The following is a 13,553-nucleotide window of genomic DNA, read 5'->3' as shown; positions in this document are numbered from 1 at the left end:
TCTGCCGGTGGCATCTGACTCAGTTAATGAAAATGAACATGCATCGGTCCGCACTGCTTTGAATTGTTATCGAGCAGAACCCATCATCAGCATGGATGCATGTCTTCCGGAATGGCTGATGAAGCATGAAGGGACATATGAATCTTTAGCGCATCTGGCACATAAATATCTTGTGACGCCAGCTACAACAGTGCCACGAGGATGCCTGTTCTCACTTTCAGGTGACATTGTAAACAAGAAGTGGGCCACATTATCTCCTGCAAATGTAAACAAACTTGTTTGTCTGAGCTACTGGCTGAACAAGAAGTAGGACTGAGTGGACTTGCACGCTCTAAAATTGTACATTGTTTTATTTTTGAATGCAAGTTTTTTTGTACATAATTCTACATTTGTAAGTTCAACTTTCATAATAAAGAGATTGCATTACAGTACTTGTATTAGGTGAATTGTAAAATACTATTTCTTTTGGTTTTTTAAAGTGCAAATACTTGTAATAAAAAATAAATATAAAGTAAGCATTTTGTATTCTCTGTTGTAATTGAAATCAATATATTTGAAAATGTAGAAAACACCCAAAAATATTTAAATAAATGGTATTCTACTATTGTTTAATTGCACGATTAATCACATGATTAATTTTTTTAATTGCTTGACTGCCCTAATATAAACCTTATGTCAGGGGTTGGCAACCTCTGGCACGTGGCTCGCCAGGTTGTTTACCTGCTGCGTCGGCAGCCGCGGCCAGCACATCCCTCGCCGCTTCCCGCCGCCCCCATTGGCCTGGGATGGCAAACTGCGGCCAGTGGGAACAGCGATCGGCTGAACCTGCCGACGCTGCAGGTAAACAATCTGGCCCGGCCCGCCAGGGTGCTTACCCTGGCAAGCCATGTGCCAGAGATTGCGGACCCCTGCCCTATGTTATTCTTCACTAAGGTATCACTACCAGAATAGAATATTTTATCAATTTTATTCCTTAAAATGTGTGTTTGTGTTTTGGTTATTGTAAAAACAGTAGGAAATATTTCCAGTCAGGTACATCTTATCAAAAGATAACTAGCACAAAAACAAAATAAGAAACTTTTGAAAGCCTGACATAGCTGTGACAGAATCTAACATAAAACATTAAATGGTTCTGCACTATATAGCTAATGACAATTGGAGTTGTATATATTACTGTAGCCGTTCATTTGGTGTATCAGAAAAGCAGCCTTTACTATAAATGGCAGATGTACTGCATTGATCTTATTATGAATATAAATTTGCTCACATACACAAAAATCTAAGCAGAACTCTATTCCTTGTTGGACACAACAATTAGCGCTGTGCTGAGCAATTACCTTATTAAGAATCATGCAGTTATTTTACAGGAAAAAACTCCCATAGCAAGTTTCTTGTATATGGGTATCCACTGGTCTGTAAATAACTGCTGGGATTAGTGAAACAATTGCAGGATCAAACACTAGTAATTTAAATAGCTTATATTCTTATTTCAAAATGTGTCAAGTACTGCCAAACATATCACACCACTCAGCAAAATGTCAGTCATTGACAGTGATAATGCAACATGCAATCTGAATCAGACTGAGAAACTGGAAGAAAAAAAACAAAGAATTTGGTGGGGTACCCTGGCCATAAGAAAAAAAAAGAGACTAAAATAAAAAAGAGCTTACATAGAGAAAAGGTGGTAAACTACATAATACACTCAATCCTGGGGAGGAGGAGGAGTAATGGAACAGCATTCATGTTGCACTCCGCGTCAGTACCCAGCCCAAGCCAGGGAAGCTAATGATCCAACCAGCGGATCAAATTCAATGATCCAACCAGCGGACCTGTGGCACATTGCACATACACTAAGAAGAACTCAATCGTGCAAGGCATTAAGCTCTCTAACTCCAATGCAGCAAATTACCTTAAGCACACGCTTAATTTTAAGCATCCAAGCAGTCCCCATTGACTTCAATATCCCATGGGACTACAAACATACTTAACATTAAAAACACACGCTTAAGTGTATCAGAGCCAAAGCACTCTGCAATTTCAGAACTGAACTCAGTAAAATAGGAAGCTTTGGAGTATGGAGATCATCATTTGCTATCTATCATATTTGTCATCTGTCCCACTGGTTTGACATCTTCCTTCAGGATGCATGTGGCAATAATAAGCAGAGACCATAAACTCAGATGTAGCTTTTTATTATTAGTCACTAATAAGACCCCCATTATCAATGATTCAGTCATGGTCTAGGCATTCAACCTTGCATGAATTACTGAGACGTGGCTGGATGACAGATTTACCCAGCCAAATATCTGATCCAGTGATATATGGCTGAGCTTTTGCATTTGATCTCCAGAGCAGAATGTATCTAGTGCGAAAGACTGAAGAATCCATCTTATGTGTGTGGATCCTAGGATAGAATAAATGGGTAATTTTAGTGAGTTACCTATTCTCCTTGTTAGGAATTTGCTGGAATTCCTGCCAGACACTAATGGGATTTTGCCTGGTCTCTGACTGGAATTTTGGAGCCTTCTTGTTTGGGCAATTTTAACATATCTATAGGTAGGCATTTCTATCACTCACACAGTAGCAACTGAGCAATGTATAAACACAAGAATAAGTCATTTATCTCTTCCTTCTCCTCCTTTAAAGGTGGTTTTTTACCATTACTGAATTCTAATGTTTGGGTCTTTCTACATCTAGCTTTTGACAAAGCTATATGGGGAAGTTCTAAGGTGCTCTGCTAGACACATCTAAGTGTGGTGAGATTAGGTTTTATCTAATCTCCTGTAGAGTTTTATAAATCACAGGCATATATTGAGGATACACTACTTCCAAATATTATGAGCTGAACCCCGGGCTTCATCAGCAGAATCATCTCCATTGAGCATGGGGCTAAGTGGAATGGATAAGATCTCTTCAAAGCACTGACTGGGCATCGGCAAAGTTGAGGACTTTGAAATCAATCCAAAATTCAATTGGCATCTAATATAAAAGTGCAGAGTGGGTTGTGTTCACAGTGCTGCTAAAGAGGCATGTGTACCGTTCAGAGAGCAATACCTTCCACCCCAAAGGTGGCTAAATTTCAGTGGTGAATGTATGATCCCTGTATATCACTGTGTCAGAAAGTTTATTTAGCACTTTATGATGTTTACTAGTACAATCAGTTGAGACACCTGCCCCTCACACATTTATCTCCCCAGTGGCTGTTGCAAACAAGATGCACATATCCCAAGTGCATATTTTACTTCCATCATCCACACACATTGTTATTATTATTTGTATTGTGGTAGTATCTACAAGCCCCAGGAACAGACCCCTGGAGAACCATCATGCTAGGTGCTGTACACAGAACAAAAGGATTTTCCATGAGGACCAAGAAGCTTATATATGAAAATCCCCCCCCCCCCCCCCCCAACCCGATGAGAAAGACAGATTTGTTCTGGCCCCTTACTCCCTACATGAATTCCACTGAATCTGCAAAAGATGGACTTTCATCTCATTCACCTTCATGAAAACTATCATCTGGGACCCAACAACTGCAAGTTGTGTGTGGTGTGCAGGTGCAAATTTAGCAGCATATTGGTAAGTCACATTTGGCTTCCAGGATGAAGAGTGCTGTAAGCACCATATTTATTCTTTCATTATAATTAATATATAGGCAGACACTTACTGTTATAAGTGCCAAAGCTCAGTGGGGATAATTCCAAGAAGCGTCTGTCTCATCTCCTGGCACTATCTTTGAGACAAGCTGCACTCTGCATCTGTGACTGGAACAAAGATCACACAGTAGCAACTGCACTAGCAGAACTTAACTATAAAGTGAATGTATGGCTCACCTCCCAAGTTATTATCCCTCATTTTATTACTACTAACAATGGAACCAATGTTCTAAGAGAAACATGATACAGCAAGTCCATGTGTGCGCCATATTTTGAACATTATGTAATCCTGCTGGTGCATAGTTTTCTTATGAATGTCTGAATATTTGGGCTGACCTTGTGGCCAGCAGTTGCACTTTGCTCTGACCCAGGAAAGAGCCAGTACTGGGGGGAAGGGAGCCACAGGAATCTAGTTAGAGAAGAGAAAATAAGGACATTATTTGAAAAGTCATCTCAGGTGGCAAAATTATAGCTATAATTCTTTTAAGCATGTGGTGAAAACACACAATTCATACAGAACTGGAGTATTCTAACTGAAAATGTCCTCTCTTCATCATCAACTCAGAAAGCATTTTCAGGATAACAAGGGATGTTGCTCTTCAGTTAGCAAGGCTCTGACTACTGAGAATGACTGACATTCTGAATGGTTAACATGGAGACATCCCATCCAGAAGATGTGACTGTGGATATAGCTTGTGACAGACACCAGTAAGGATGAGTGGTGTGCAAAGGAGCCCCATGAGCATGACTATCTGAAAGGACACTATAGCAGCACTTAAAAGACGTGACCTTTGCTGACTTGAAGTTGACGGTCTTAAAAGGTAGGCATGACATCAGCTAAATTAATGGCAAACTACTAACATTTCTATGATGTAACAAGCCACTATTTTAAGAAACTGCTTCTCTGTTTGATTTTATTATTTATACAATTTCAATTACAGGAGGACAAGACCCCCAGTTATTAAGAGCCCATTTCTGTCACACTTCCTCATACTGATTGCAACGGGAGTTCTGATGGAGTTCATTACTAATTAATAAGAGTCAGAGTGAAGAATGGGTCCCTACAGTCCTGACCCAACACCCTCTAAAGTTCCTGGAGAGACTCCCAATGACTTCAATGGGCCTTAGACGAGGCCCTTGCTAGGTAAATCACACATTATTCAATGTACCATATCGCTGACATTTCTTCTTTCAGAATAAAAATCCCATTTGTATCTTTTGCAAGAACAAACAGTGATATTAGCTGTGTATTTCTGGCTAAATTCAGAATAGGTAGATGTATTCTCTCCCCCCACATGGGCTTGATTCAAAGCCCATTCATGTAAATGGGAGCTTTCCACTTACTTCAACAGGCTTTGGATCAGGCCCTAACCATTCTTCATACCATCAGTTTGACAACTTAAAGGCTGCGTCTGTCCCAGAAGCATCTCTACTCTGGGAATGAGTGAAGTGAATGCTCTCTCTCTCTCTCTAAGGGGTGTCAGCACACTTGCTGAGCACTTTAGGATCTTGGCAAGAGAATACATCAGAGTCATTATGACTTTTATTTCTAACCTTGCTAGAATTTAAACAATTATAAGCCTGAATTTGTTTAATGTAGAGAATTAAAAATTTACATCACAGCTGGCAATGATTTCTCTGTGTTAAATTATTTCAGTAATAAAGGCATAGCTAATGTAGTGCTTTAGGCTACATTTACACTGCACACCAGCAAATAGGGTATGTGTGGCTACACGCCACAGTGAAAAGCGGGATGGGTCCACAATGTGGTGTGGAGGTACATGTGTCAGTGAAAGACTGGTGGAAGAAGGCAGAGGGAAAAGACTCGACAGTGGGGAGCTGCTGGGGCCTCTCCTCTGCCAGACCCTTTCCCTGCTGCTGAAGTTTTTCATTGCAGTAGGGAAAGGCTCTGGCAGCTCCCCACTGCAGGAGTCTCTCTCTGCTTCCTCTCCACTGCTAAAGTCCTTCCCCGGCTGCTGGAGCCTTTTCCCTGTTGTGGGAAAAGGCTCCAGCAGCGGGGAAGCAGCTGGACATCACATTGCTAAGAACAACAGTGCAAATGGGGGAAGCACTTCTTGGTCGAATAGAGAGCTTGGGCAAATTAAGAGCTCTGTAGGGCCAGGTTGGGGCGGGACATAGGAACAGAGAGCAAAGAGCTTGTCTCTCCTGTGGTCTTACTGACCCTGCCCCCTGGCAGTGGAGACAGAAACTGCCCGATTCCAATGCAGAGGGGACAAACACCAGACTGGGGTGAGGAAAAGGACTAGATTGCAACAGGGAGCTGGTGAGACTGGGACTAAAAGGAGGATGCCGAGAGAAACTGTGCCTAGCTGTGTTAGGAGAATGGGACTGGGAGGCAGGGGAACCAGGACCGAGATAGCAGAGGTTGGGAAAGGAGAATAAGACTGATTACTGGGGAGGAAAGCAGCGGGAGAATGGAAGCCATTTGCTTGCGGAAGGGGAACAACACTGAAATCAGAGGAAGAGCTGGGCGTAGGGATGGAGACTGGGACTAGCTGGACATGAAAACTGGGACTAGGAACAAGTGGGGGGAGGGATGGAAATCAGCATGAAAAGGGATGAGACACAAATCTGACAAGCAGCTGAGGTATTGGCAGGGCCGGCTCCAGGCACCAGCCGAGCAAGCTGGTGCTTGGGGAGGCAGATTGTACGAGGCCGCATTCGGCCCAATCCTAGGGCGGCACGGACGCTTTTTTTGTTTGTTTGTTTGTTCCGCTCCGGCCACCCTGTAGGGGGCGGCGGTGCAGAGGAAGGGAGTGCCCTGCAGCAAGCCCGGCAGGGCAGCCGCGTCCTTCCCTCTCAGCTGACTGGAGCACGGAGCCCTCCCGGCAGGCGGCTCAGCGGTTGGGGCCGCTGACAACGCCCCACTGAAGCCCTGGCCGCCCCCTTCTCTCTCTCCCCCTGCTCTCTCCCCGGCTAGCCTGGGCACCAGCGCAGGGAGTCCCCCGGCACTCTGGCTCTGGCCGCGCCGCAAGTTTTTTTTTTTTTTTTTTTGCTTGAGGCGGCAAAAAAGCCATAGCCGGCCCTGGGTATTGGGGGAGATGAGAGGAGAAGCCTGGAAAGGGAGACTAAGAAAGGGAGTCAGTGAGCGGGAGGGAGAAACATATCAGATGGAGTTGCTAGGAGAAAGGAACTTGCAATGGCTGGGCAAAGAGACTGGGATTGGGGATGGGTAGTAGACTGGGACTCTGAAAGCAAGCCCCAATGGGGAGACTATGGCTAGCAGTGTATGGAATCAGACTGGGATGAGAAGGCTGAAAAGCCAGGACTAGGGCAAGGAGCCAGAGGTAGTGAAGAGGTAGGACTGGGACAGGGACAAGTTGGCAGGAATGGGGCAGCAGAGTCTGTGCCAACTAGATCACACTTCCCTCCAGAGAGTGGAATGGGACCCAAGATTCCAGAGTCTCATCATTCCTCTGCTGAATGCAAATACCTGTGAAATCCATTGCCAAACTGTATTTCTCTCATCCCCGTCTAATTCTGGTCCACATAGCAATAATAGCATAGCCACTTGAGCTAACAAAAAAAGTGATAGAGGTCAGTGCTAAACATTCTAACCATGCTGATGAATCATGGGGGTGTCAGTGATGCCACATGATGTAATTTTTTTGGGGGGGTCACTTTGCTTTTTGAAAACCTAGCCAATTACATACAAAAAAGTTATGGTAAAACATTATTAGGGCAGCAAAGTCACATACTCAAAAGTTAGGAATTGCCAGAATTAAGACTGGCCATCCAACTTTAATTAATCAGCTTTGTAAATATACATTATGATACATTCTTTAATAACACGATCACAAACCATTATTTCCACATGCCCCGTGTGCTGAAGATGGATGGTGCTCGATCTCTTAATCGGCAGCATTCAAATATTTTGTTTTTGTAAATTTTGTGTGCTTGATTTTGGAACCTTAATAATGGTTTAGTGCAGCTTGTGTGTATAGAATACTAGGAGTATCTCATGATGATAAGATGGTCTAATGAGAGCGTCTGGCCTGTTTAACAGCACACTTGCTTCTGGAGCAATCACAGAAGGCCATGGATTCACAGCCCAAATCAGCTCATGACCATTTCTGATACCATTCCTTTAACATTGCACTCTTGGCTGCATTTCAGCTAGGAACAACGGCCTCCTCTCACCCCTCACATGTGCGTACTCTCCCCTTGTTAGGACATCAATGCATTCTTAGTTGGGCGGAGTCCATGACTATGTCCATAGGAAAAAGGCAGAGTATGGGTGGGCAGCCAGTTATTACCGAAAACAACATTGTGGGTCTGATTCCATTCTAACTGAAATCAACAGCAAAACTCCCACTGATTTCAATGGAAGAGTTGTTGGCCTCCACATGGACACCTCGAAGTGGGAAATACTGTGTGAACAGGGCTGGCTGTTGCAATGGGGGTGAAGTGAACTTTCAAAGCAGGGAAAATGGGAGCCATTCCCCATTTTCAGTATATCCATCTCTCTCCATTCCCCTTTATATACACTTCAGTTTAGTTATTAGAAGACCTGGGCTAAATTCTGTGGTGCACCTCCTAAGAGACACAGCACAGGGGACAAAGGCCAGGTCACAGAAGAGGGAAAAGGTGTGGTTTTATACTGCCCGTGTACTCTCTGGATTCTTAGTTGCTAATAGTGGCTGAAACTGCCCTCATCATAAACTAAAGCAGCCTCTGAGGGCAGCTGCTCCTGAGAATCCCCCATAGCACTCAGTACTATGAGAATGTCCTCTCCAACCTCCCTTCTCCAACCAATGTATCTAATTTTGCTTCACTGACAAAAAAAATGCATTAGCCATAGAACATGCTATTTAAAAATAAATGTGGAGTCTAAGTCTGCTGTTCTTACTCACAAGAACAGCCCCTCTGAAATAAATAGAACTACTGAGATGAGTATGGGCTGCAGGATCAAGCTCCAAGTCTTCCTATGGGGCCAATGGGTTGTTTAACTGATGGCTAAGCATTTTGTAAATAAAAAACATGAGAGATGCCACGAAGGGCTCTTCCTCTAAAAATATGTTCACTGTCAAATATAATGACAAAGCCATTAATCACAATTTAATCCCCATAATCTCCTTTAGAGATAAGGCACTTATTCTGGTTTTAAAAAGGGAATGCTGCAACAGTGATATGTATTCAAAACGTTTAAAAGCAGCAATTTACAAGCAATCATATCTATAAAGATAGATATATTTATTAATTTAGTGAGAAATTTTTTCTTACATGATACATACTAGAAGTATAAGAATTAACACTCATTCTTGTAGAAGAGGCAGTGCTAATCAAATATAAAATAAATCCACAGGGATTTGACAACAGCAGAGGTAAACAAGAATTCCTTTACATATACATTAGGTTTTATTTCCTCTCCTTCCCTTTCCACTAAGTGACAAAAGTTGCTTCACCTCAGACTGAAAGAAATATGCTACTGCCACTCTGACAAGGTGTCAGCAAGCAAATAGTGTCTTGGGAGCAATTTGACTAGCTCCCTAACTTCCTTCTGAAACCAGCCAAATCCTGTCATCACTGTGATGAACAAGCCAGAAAAAGAGAGAGTACTCATTTAACAGAGGAGATGACACAATGTACCTTTACAGTTTATGGTCCTTATTCTGCAAATCTTTATGAGTAACTCTACACTCATGGGAGTAGTTGCATTGAGTAAACATAGTGTGTATTTATAGATAAATACACAAACACAAATACACACATGCATCAGTATATTGTCTATGTATCCATACACAGTGTTTATTACATTACTTACACAAAAACTACACTAAAAAGATTATTCAGGTTACAAAGTCAAGCACTCAAAAGTTAAGTAATGCCAGAATTAAGGTTCGCTGTGCAACTTTAATTTGGCTCCCATGTGTATATGCTTTATGATACCGTCTAATTACATTAGGACACTTTTTCCACAGAAACAGTCTCATTCAGCATACCAAAAGGACAGTGCAGCTATTCAATATTATATTAATTCTCCTCATTGGCCCCATGCCTTATTTACTGCTCACTATCCAAACCCTGCTCTGATGATAATTATTAACTTCCTTATGGTGCTCAGCGCTGTGGATAAATTTGACAGAATTTGATTTTTATTTCTTTTTATAATTTCTGTGGATAATATTGATGTTTGTTTTTAAAGCAATTGTTATCAATTTAAATGTTCACAGGTGTGGGAAGTTATGGGGGAATCAGACAATAATTATTTAATGACAGTAGAAATTGAGATTCAAAAAAATAAAGCTTTCTCAAACTGTTAAAATACAAATTGCCAACATCACATCAAAACATAAAAAGTAAATGTCACGAAACAAACTCTAATAAGTTCTCAAGCAGCATTTTTCTTACTTTTCCTATCTGTAAGTTTCTATTATCTAGGAAAATATTTTTTCATCGGTTTGTGTGTGTACGGTGGAATTGATGTTTATCAACATTTACAGATAAAAAACTAATCTTTCCAAGTTTAATTATAGTGAGAGTGCTCCACAAGTAGTAATTAATTTATCTTCACAACACCCCTCTGAAGTGAGGGATTGGTTTATTCCGATTTTACAGATGGGGAATTCATTCAAAGAAAATTTTAGGTCAAAAGTATCCATGAATTTTGGCTGCTCAGTTTCAGATGCCTAGGATCTGATTTTTCAGGGTACTTAGCATTATTTAGCACTTTATATTTTCAAAGCACAGCTCCCATTGACTTCATTTAAGTTATGAGTGCTCAGCACTTCTGCAAATCAGACCCCAAGGTCTGAAGTCAGATATCTAGAAAACGAATAAGACACAAGTGATCACCTGTCAAGAGTATGGTTTACGTTACTTGACTAATATCGCCTAGAACCATCATGGCAGAGGCAGGGCAGTGAGCTCCAGTGGACACGTACTCTTCTGCCTATCCCTACCAGTGTGGTCCCTTATGCCCTGTCCCTTCCAATCTTTTTCTCGCTTCCCCACACTGGCCTCCACTCCCCACACCCACACTGCCAGTCCCCACAGGCTCCTCATCCAATCTCGGTGTGCTCTCTTGGCTCCCTGCGCAACCCAGTCCCAGTCCTCCCAGTCTCTTTGACCAACCAGTAGTAATTGTCCCCCTTATCACATCTGTATCCCTTCCCTCCACCCCACGGATTCTCAGTTCTATTCTTCCTGATCAGCTAGTCACAGTCTCCCCTGGCGCCACATCCAACTTTAGTATCCCCCACACCTACTGGATCCTAATTCCGCCTCTCCATTTCCCTCACCGGATCCCAATCCCAGTTTGAGTCTCCTAGCCCAATCTGTCCCATGTTCCACCCCAGCTCTCAGCCAGTCCCAGGTTCCCTCTCCCCTCTGTCAGCCTCCCACACCAGTTTCTCTTCCTTCCTAGCTAGTGGTTCCTTGTCCCAGGCTATTCCCCCTTCCACTCCAGATCCTGTTGTCCTCTCTGCATATGAATCAGGCAGCTTTCTCCCCCACACTGCATGGGCCTTGCAGTGATGTCATGGAGAGCATAGAAAATATAGTTTTTCTGCTCTATATTCAGATGCCCAGACCCAGCACAGCCCACAGCAGCCCAGAGTTGCAATTATAGGGAAATTCGGCTCACCCCTGAGCTGGAGTATGCCCAATACTGACAGAATCTTCAGGGAATGTGCTTTCCACCTCTAATTGCTTCTTCAAGCTTTCCACCTCTAAATGCCCACCTCTGTCCTCAAGCCTTACCTCAGTTTCCTTTAATTTAGCACAAACAAACATAGAACATTAGGTTTTTTTAAAGCATGGTTTGTTTGTTCAGTGTTACATAAAAGGAGGGCACTTTAAGACCTCAGGTTAGCAAATGTGGTCCTTAATAGGGAACCTGTTATTATTATAAATTATTTGTATTAAAGTAGCATCTAGAAGCCCCAATCATGGACTAGGACCCTGTTATGTTAGGCACTGTGCAAACAAAACAAGACAGCCCCTGCCCCAAAGAGCTTACAATCCAAGCATTACCTTGACGATACAACTCAATGGAATTATCTAACTTGTTCCACATAGACCTTGCTTCTTCTACAACATACAAAATCATGGAAGTTTCATAGTCAATACTGCACTCTTCATGACAAAGACAAGATATAGTAAATTAGGTTTGATTTTATGGATATGTTATTTGTATAGCAATACTGTTAATGAATGGACTTTGAACTGTATCATCCTTATTGACAATTTTATATTGATTTTTCCTAAAAATTTCCCAGTAAGCTTCCATTACATAAGGAGAGCTATAGAGGTTTCATAAATGATGCAGCAGGTAGGCAGAGCTGTAGGAAACAGAACAGAATGGCTTGCATTCCTGAGCCCCTAGATCCTGATCAGTCTAGGTCCATCTTGGAACTTGATGGCATTTATCCACATAATTCATCATACTGCACCCTTACTACCCTATTCAATGCATATAATTTCCCATGGATTTACAAAGAATACGTGCTTCCTAATTGATAATTTGATACTTTTCCTTTTAAAGGAACCCTTTTTAAATCTCCGCATTGCATGCAAGCTACACAACTAACAGACCCAGCCCATCTTCATGTACTCCCACTCCTGTTCCTTCTGCGCTGCCTTCAGTGCTGGGCGGCCGGAGAGTGGTGGCTGTTGGTCAGGTGCCCAGATCTGAGGCAGCACCCTGCTAGCAGCAGTAGCAGCACAGAAGTAAGTATGGCAATACCATACCAGGCCACCCTTATTTCTGCGCTGCTGCCTTCAGTGCTGGGTGGCCAGAGAGTGGTGGCTGCTGACTGAGGGCCCAGCTCTGCAGGCAGCAGCATAGAAGTAAGTGTGGCAATCCCATACCATCCCATTCTTACTTCTGCGCTGCTGGTGGTGGCGGCTCTGCCTTCAGAGCTGGGATCCCAGCCAGCAGTCACTGCTCTCCAGCTGCCCAGCTCTGAAGGCAGCACTATCACCAGCAGCAGTACAGAAGTAAGGGTAGCAGTACTGCAACCTCCCCTTCAATAGCCTTGCCAACTCCCCCCCACACACACAACTCCTTTTTGGGTCAGAATCCCTATAATTATAACACCATGAAATTTCAAATTTAAATAGCTGAAATCTAAAATTTAAGATTTTTAACATCCTATGACCGTGAAATTGAACAAAATGGACCGTGAATTTGGTAGGGCCCTAGCTATGGGTGTACATGAATAGTTAATTGATAAGCAATATTATGTCTACCCAGAAATGAGGGCTGCAGTACGTGTGTGTATACCACCATCCCTTAAAATCCTTTCCGTTTTATAACATTATATATAAACACAATTTTAAAACATTTGTTTTCTATTACAAGTAAAAAAAAAAACTAGTTTAAAATGCAAATGGATGTAGTTATGTGGTTTATAAAGGATCTTAATGGCTTAAAAACACTTCTGAAGACTGAACGTGTCACCTGCAAAGTTTCAGATTTTCCATTCCTTTGGGGGAACTGACTTTGTGCCTATTACTTGTTTTGATGCCACAGGCATCTGTATTTGTTATATTAATGCCCCTAATCCATTCACTGCAACAGTAAGTTCATGCCAGGGGCAATTCATAAATTCTCTCACACAAAAATTAGTTTCCTTCATCTAGTTCCAGTACTCAGTGGAATTACGTACATATCTTCTCATAGGTACAATATGGGAGTTTTAAATATCCCCAAACCACATAAAACCAATTATAAAAGACTGAGTTGGCTTAGTAGGAAAGCAGGACACCGAACTGCCAGTTGAGACATCAATATTATGATGTTCTTGTTATTCCTAGCCCCTGGCTAGTCAAGGATTCATGCACTGTGTTCATTCTACATATACAACACCGCCCTCATTGCTCTGACACATCTGTGTTAGAGATTTATGTCTATTTTAATGCCTATTTTTCCCT

The 13,553-nt window shown here is 42.3% G+C and overlaps 1 protein-coding gene across 19 annotated transcripts in view; it reads right to left on the bottom strand.

Annotated features, from left to right (window-relative positions):
- Positions 1-13,553, bottom strand: part of GULP1 (GULP PTB domain containing engulfment adaptor 1) — a 331,420-nt gene that overhangs the window by 238,468 nt on the left and 79,399 nt on the right. For 4 of the 19 annotated variants that reach the window (XM_065561969.1, XM_065561954.1, XM_065561961.1 and 1 more), the window contains exon 2: positions 3,668-3,764. The exons of the other annotated variants lie outside the window; for them this stretch is intronic. The gene's annotated coding sequence lies outside the window, so the exon portion shown is untranslated. The remainder of the gene's footprint in view (positions 1-3,667; positions 3,765-13,553) is intronic. 19 annotated transcript variants of the gene reach the window in all.

The sequence above is a fragment of the Chrysemys picta genome, chromosome 11 (assembly GCF_011386835.1).
Source record: "Chrysemys picta bellii isolate R12L10 chromosome 11, ASM1138683v2, whole genome shotgun sequence".
NCBI lineage: Eukaryota > Metazoa > Chordata > Testudines > Emydidae > Chrysemys > Chrysemys picta.
The sequence above is the reverse complement of the archived record's forward strand: the minus strand, read 5'-3'. Positions and strand labels throughout refer to the sequence as shown.